Consider the following 7,705-nt stretch of genomic DNA (forward strand, 5'->3'; position numbering starts at 1 on the left):
TTCAATGAAATCGGATTACAAATGCGCCTTTTATGGGGCCAAGACTTTAAATCGAGATATCGGTCTACATGACAGCTATATCCAAATCTGGACCGATTTGGGAAGAAGAAGAAGAAGAGCCTAACACAAAGCACTGTCCTAAATTTTGGCGAAATCGGACAATAAATGCCTCTTTTATTGGCCCAAAACCTAAAATCGAGAGATCGGTCTATATGGCAGCTACATTCAAATCTGGACCGATCTGGGCAAAATTGAAGAAGGGCGTCGAAGAGCCTAGCCGAACTCACTGTCTCAAATTTCAGCGACATCGGACAATAAATGCGTCTTTTATGGCCCCAAAACCTAAAACCTAGATATCGGTCTATATGGCAGCTATATCCAAATCTGGACCGATCTGTGCGATATTGCAGAAGTATGTCAAGGGGCTTAACTTAAAACACTGTCCCAAATTTCGGCGACATCGGAAAATAAATGAGAATTTTATGGGCCCAAAACCATAAATCAAGAAATCGGTCCATAGGCAGCTATATCCAAATCTGAACCGATATGGACCAAATTGAAGAAATATGTCGAAGGATCTAACACAACTCACTGTTCCAAATTTCAGCGAAATCGGATAATAAATGTGGCTTTTATGGGCCTTAGACCCTAAATCGGAGGATCGGTCTATATGGCAGCTATATCCAAATCTGGACCGATCTAAGCCAAATTGACGAAGGATGTCGAAGGGCCTAACACAACTCACTGTCCCAAATTTCAACAAAATCGGATAATAAATGTGGCTTTTATGGGCCTAAGGCCCTAAATCGGCGGATCGGTCTATATGGGGGCTATATCAAGATATAGTCCGATATAGCCTTTCTTCGAACTTAACCTGCTTATGCACAAAAAAAGAATCTGTGCAAAATTTCAGCTCAATATCTCTATTTTTAAAGACTGTAGCGTGATTTCAACAGACAGACGGACAGACGGACGGACATGTTTAGATCGTCTTAGATTTTTACGCTGATCAAGAATATATATACTTTATAGGGTCGGAAATGGATATTTCGATGTGTTGCAAACGGAATGACAAAATTTTTACCATTTTTACGCTGATCAAGAATATATATACTTTATAGGGCCGGAAATGGATATTTCGATGTGTTGCAAACGGAATGACAAAATGAATATACCCCCATCCTTCGGTGGTGGGTATAAAAAGGCGCAGCGGAGCGGGCCCGGTTCATCTAAAACAAATGCACACGTTACAGTCTGCATCCGAAACAATTGACTGATTTCGTTGCTAAACAACACTAAAGCCACGACCATCACTCGCTCCCATAACACCCCATAAACATTTTCCCCCAAAAACTAGCCTATTCATTGCTCACATATTTTGGTACGAATTGGAGCAAATGATTGACGCTTAAAAAAAGGAAATGCAACATCACCATAGTAAAGCATATTCTATCTCTAGTGCATTCAACTTTTACGTCACATCATCTGTTTCTTTATTCAACACATTTTACTACTTCTCCCCAAATAGGTGTCGCTCTGCGGCACGCCGTCCGGACAATCCCTTTCTCAATCTAACTGTTCTCACACTATCACCTTTTGACTGCTCTCTTAATATGCCCTTACGTTCATAGAAATAACAGGTAATGCGTATAGCTAGCCACTTGAAATTTTGCACTGATACTTAGTATAAATGTAGGTCGTTGGGGATTATAATTGGGCCATATCGGTTCAGATTTTGATATAGCTCCCATATAAACCGTTCTCCCGTTTTGACTTCTTGAGCCCCTGGAAGCCGAAATTTTTGTCCGATTTGGCTGAAATTTTGCATGTGGTGTTCTGTTACGACTTCCAACAACTGTGCCAACTACGGTCCAAATCAATCTATAACCTGATATTTCTCCTATGTAAACCGGTCTCCCGATTATACTTATTCTGTTGCTAGAAGCTTTAATTTTTGCTGGTTTGACAGAATTATGTCCTTCAACTAAATTTATTCTGTATACATTTTTAGCAAAATCCATGGTGGAGTTCCCAAGATTGGGCCTGACCGCCCACTTCTACTTGTTTAAAAAAAAATTTTGTGGTTAGTTGTTTGTTATTAAAATTTGCAAAATCCTCGAAGCAATTTCGATCTTCTTCTTTAATATATTACCGATCCCATTGCTTCGACTTTACTTCCTATTTCATTTTGATTTATTTGGCTTGTTTTGTTTTAAAGCAAAAAAATTGGGAAAAAAAGGAAAATTTATATTCTAGATTTGTTTCACCACTTATACAAAATAACGCCTTTTGGCTATGTTGATTGCTAAAGACACAAAGAAGGGAAATTGGCATTACTTTAACGAATGACGCACATATTTGCCATTCCAAATAAGTGAAGTGAAGAATGATTTCGTGAGATGCTCTTCCCCATATCAACATATGCATGTGTAAATGGTATTTACATATTGGTTTGATTTTAGACGAAACAAAAAACAAACGAGAAAGAGAGAAAAAAGGAAACAAACCAAAATCTCACAATCGAATCAAAGCTGACGTACCAATTGGGAAACTCAATTTTGCTTCAATGTTTGCATATGCAAAGTGATTCAATCACCCTATTACCATATTTTCGAAACTTATACAGTCGAACTTTTCTATAACGTAGCTGTTGGGGACCGACGTAATACCACGTTATAGAAAAATTCCGTTGCAGAGAAACTGACCAAAATTAGGTGTAATTTGAACATTCCATTCAGGAACAGGAGAAAACTTCTCACATATCACTGAGAGCTGTCCGATTCAAGTTTAAGCGCAATGAATAGGTGCAAAAATAAGCAATCACACATTGGGATAGAAACGATCAAACAAAAGCGTGCTAAGTTCGGACAAGTCGAATCTCAGGAACCCACCACCATGGATTCCGCTAAAAATTTATAGAAACTAAATTTAATTGAAGGGCATAATTTTATTGTACATACCAAACTTCTGTCAGAATAGCAAAAATTAAAGCTGCTAGGAACAGAACATGGATATGGGAGCTATACCAGGTTATACACCGATTTGGACTTTACTTAGTACAGTTGTTGAAAGTCATAACAGAACACTGGATGCGGCACCCAGGCGCTCAAGTAGTCAAATCGGGAGATCGGTTTCTATGGGAGTTATATCAGGTTATAGACCGATTTAGACCATACTTGGCACAGTTATTGGAAGTCATAAAAGAACAGTATATACAAAATTTAAGCCAAATCAAACAAAACAAGTAAAAGCGTGCTAAGTTCGGCCGGGCCGAATCTTATATACCCTCCACCATGGATCGCATTTGTCGAGTTCTTTTCCCGGCATCTCTTCTTAGGCAAAAAATGATATAAGAAAAGAGTTGTTCTGCTATTAAATCGATATCAAGATATGGTCCGGTTCGGACCACAATTAAATTATATGTTGGAGACCTGTGTAAAATTTCAGCCAATTCGTATAAGAATTGGGCCCATTGGGGCTCACGAAGTAAAATAAAGAGAACGATTTATATGGGATCTGTATCGGGCTATAGACCGATTCAGACCATAATAAACACGTTTGTTGATGGTCATGAGAGGATCCGTCGTACAAAATTTCAGGCAAATCGGATAATAATTGCGACCTCTAGGGGTCAAGAAGTCAAGATCCCAGATCGGTTTATATGGGAGCTATATCAGGTTATGAACCGATTTGAACCTTATTTGACACAGTTGTTGAAAGTAAAAATAAAAAAAGTCATGCAAAATTTCAGCCAAATCGGATAGGAATTGCGCCCTGTAAAAGCTCAAGAAGTCAAATCTCCAGATCTGTTTATATGACAGCTATATCAGGTTATGGACCGATTTCAACCATATTTGGCACAGTTGTTGGATATCATAACAAAACACGTCGTGCGAAATTCCATTCCATTCGGATAAGAATTGCGCCCTCTAGAGGCTCAAGAAGTCAAGACCCAAGATCGGTTTATATGGCAGCTATATCAGGTTATGGGCCAATTTAAACCATACTTGGCACAGTTGTTGGGTATCATAACAAAACACGTCGTGCGAAATTCCATTCCATTCGGATAAGAATTGCGCACTCTAGAGGCTCAAGAAGTCAATACCCAAGATCGGTTTATATGGCAGCTATATCAGGTTATGGACCGATTTGAACCATACTTGGCACAGTTGTTGGACATCATAACAAAACACGTCGTGCAAAATTTTATTCCAATCGGATAAGAACTGCGCACTCTAGAGGCTCAAGAAGTCAAGACCCAAGATCGGTTTATATGGCAGCTATATCAAAACATGGACCGATATGGCCCATTTACAATACCAACCGACCTACACTAATAAGAAGTATTTGTGCAAAATTTCAAGCGGCTAGCTTTACTCCTTCGGAAGTTAGCGTGCTTTCGACAGACAGACGGACGGACGGACGGACGGACGGACGGACGGACAGACGGACGGACATGGCTAGATCGACATAAAATGTCACGACGATCAAGAATATATATACTTTATGGGGTCTCAGACGAATATTTCGAGTAGTTACAAACAGAATGACGAAATTAGTATACCCCCCATCTTATGGTGGAGGGTATAAAAGTGGTTTCCAGGGGCTCAAGAATTCAAATCGGGAGATCGGTTTATATGGGAGCTATATCAGTATATCAGGTTATACACCGATTTGGACCGTAGTTAGTTAAGGTAAGAGTCATAACGGAATACTTTGTAAAAAATTTCAGCAAAATCGGACTAAAATTGCGGGGCTCAAGAAGTCTAATAGGGAGATCGGTTTATATGGAAACAATATCTAAATCTAAACCGATATGGCCCATTTTTAATCCCTAATGATCTACATCAATATAAAGTATATGAACAAAATTTCATGCAGCTAGCTTTACGCGTTCGATCACTATCGTGATTTCGACAGACGGACGGACATAGTTAGATCGACTTAGAACGTCGAGACGATCAAGAATATATATACTTAAGGGGGTCTAAGACGAATATTTCAAGGTGTTACAAACGGAATGACTAGATTAGTACACCCCCATCTTATGGTGGTGGGTATGTTAAAACCGAAATGGTCACCCAGATGGATATTGGAAAGGTGAAGGTTAAATTGAGAGATCGCTCTATATGGCTGTTATATCCAAAGAAAGGCCGATCTTGACCATACTTGGTACGAATATGTAGGGACTTAACATGACTTATTGTACATAATTTCTGCCGATCTGGTTAATAAATTAACGGTTTATACTCCCAAAACCTCGTGAGATAGGTATATATGGCAGCTATGTCCAAATCTGGACCGATCTCAACCGTATTAAATAGAGATGGTGGAATGTCTAACACAACTCACTTTCCCAAATTTCAGCTAAATCGGATAATAAGTGTAGCTTTAATAGACCTTAGGACTTTAATCGGCAGATCGGTCTGTGTGGGGGCTATATCAAGATATAGTCCGTTTAGCCCAATTTAACCTGCCTATGGACAAAAAAAGAATTTGTGCAAAGTTTCAGCGCAATATCATTATTTTTTAGACTGTAGCGTGATTTCAACAGACGGACGGACATGGTTAGACTTCTTAGATTTTTACGACGATCAAGAAAGAATATATCTTTATAGGGTCGGATGCGGATATTTCGGTGTATTGCAAACGGAATGACAAAATGAATATTCCATCAGTGGTGGATATAAAAATTAACAAGTAAAAGCGTGCTAAGTTCGGCCGGGCCGAATCTTATATACCCTCCACCATAGAGCGCATTAGTCAGTTCTTTTCCCGGCATCTCTTCTTAGGCAAAAAATGATATAAGAAAAGATTTGCTCTGCTATTAGAGTGATATCAAGATATGATCCGGTTTAGACCACAATTCAATTATATGTTGGAGACCTGTGTAAAATGTCAGCCAATTCGAATAAGAATTGCGCGCTTTGGAGGCTCAAGAAGTAAAATAGAGAGATCGATTTATATGGGAGCTCAGACCATAATAAACACGTTTGTTGATGGTCATGAGAGGATCCGTCGTACAAAATTTCAGGCATATCGGATAATAATTGCGCCCTCTAGAAGCTCAAGAAGTCAAGATCCCAGATCTGTTTATATGGCAGCTATATCAGGTTATGAACCGATTTGAACCATATTTGACACAGTTGTTGAAAGTAAGAATAAAATACGTCATGCAAAAATTCATTCAAATCGGATAAGAATTGTGCCCTCTAGAGGCTCAAGAAGTCAAGACCCAAGATCGGTTTATATGGCAGCTATATCAGGTTATGGACTGATTTGAACCATACTTGGCACAGTTATTGGATATAATAACAAAACACGTCGTGCAAAATTTCATTTCAATCGGATAAGAATTGCGCACTCTAGAGGCTCAAGAAGTCAAGACCCAAGATCGCTTTATATGGCAGCTATATCAGATTATGGACCGATTTGAACCATACTTGGCACAGTTGTTGGATATCATAACAAAACACGTCGTGCAAAATTTCATTCTGATCGGATAAGAATTGCGCACTCTAGAGGCTCAAGAAGTCAAGACCCAAGATCGGTTTATATGGCAGCTATATCAGATTATAGACCGATTTGAACCATACTTGGCACAGTTGTTGGATATAATAACAAAACACGTCGTGCAAAATTTCATTCTGATCGGATAAGAATTGCGCACTCTAGAGGCTCAAGAAGTCAAGACCCAAGATCGGTTTATATGGCAGCTATATCAAAACATGGACCGATATGGCCCATTTACAATACCAACCGACCTACACTAATAAGAAGTATTTGTGCAAAATTTCAAGAGGCTAGCTTTACTCCTTCGGAAGTTAGCGTGCTTTCGACAGGCAGACGGACGGACGGACGGACGGACAGACAGACGGACGGACATGGCTAGATCGACATAAAATGTCGCGACGATCAAGTATATATATACTTTATGGGGTCTCAGACGAATATTTCGAGTAGTTACAAACAGAATGACGAAATTAGTATACCCCCCATCTTATGGTGGAGGGTATAAAAATCGAAATCCCCGACTAAGGAGATATTATAGACCTCAAACGGATTTCTATGTGAGATTTTTGAGCACTTTCCAGCACAAATTTTGAAAAATCGGACCAAAATCTTAGTGACCAGCTCAGAAGCGCCTGGATGAATTAATGCATGGAAATTTTGCACATAATCCCGTTAACTGTCTACCCGTTTTCAAACGGGAGATTTTTACTAGTATCTTAGATTCTAACCCACGGCGAAGTTTCTGAATACTTACAGATCCTAACATTCTGAAATTTACTGGATACAGTAATTGCGGATGACGTTTATATTTTTATACCCACCACCATAGGATTGTAACAGGGGCAATGAGTGCAGTACGATTTAAGTTTAAGCTCAATGATAAGAGGCCTCCTTTTTATAGCCCAGTCCGAACGGCGTGCCGCAGTACGATACCTATTTGAAGAGAAGTTTTACATGGCATAGTACCTCACAAATGTTGGCAGCATTAGGAGGGAAGAACCACCGCTGAAAATTTGTTCTGATGGTCTCGCCAGGGTTAGAATCCAAGCGTTCAGCGTCATAGGCGGACATGCTAACCTCTGCGCTACGGTGGCCTCCGTTCCTTAGTGAAATGTTCATGGGCAAAATTTGTAATTTGCATAGGATTGGGGTACACTTATCTAGTCATTCCGTTTGTAACACCTCGAAATAT

Source organism: Stomoxys calcitrans, chromosome 1, assembly GCF_963082655.1.
Source record: "Stomoxys calcitrans chromosome 1, idStoCalc2.1, whole genome shotgun sequence".
Lineage (NCBI taxonomy): Eukaryota > Metazoa > Arthropoda > Insecta > Diptera > Muscidae > Stomoxys > Stomoxys calcitrans.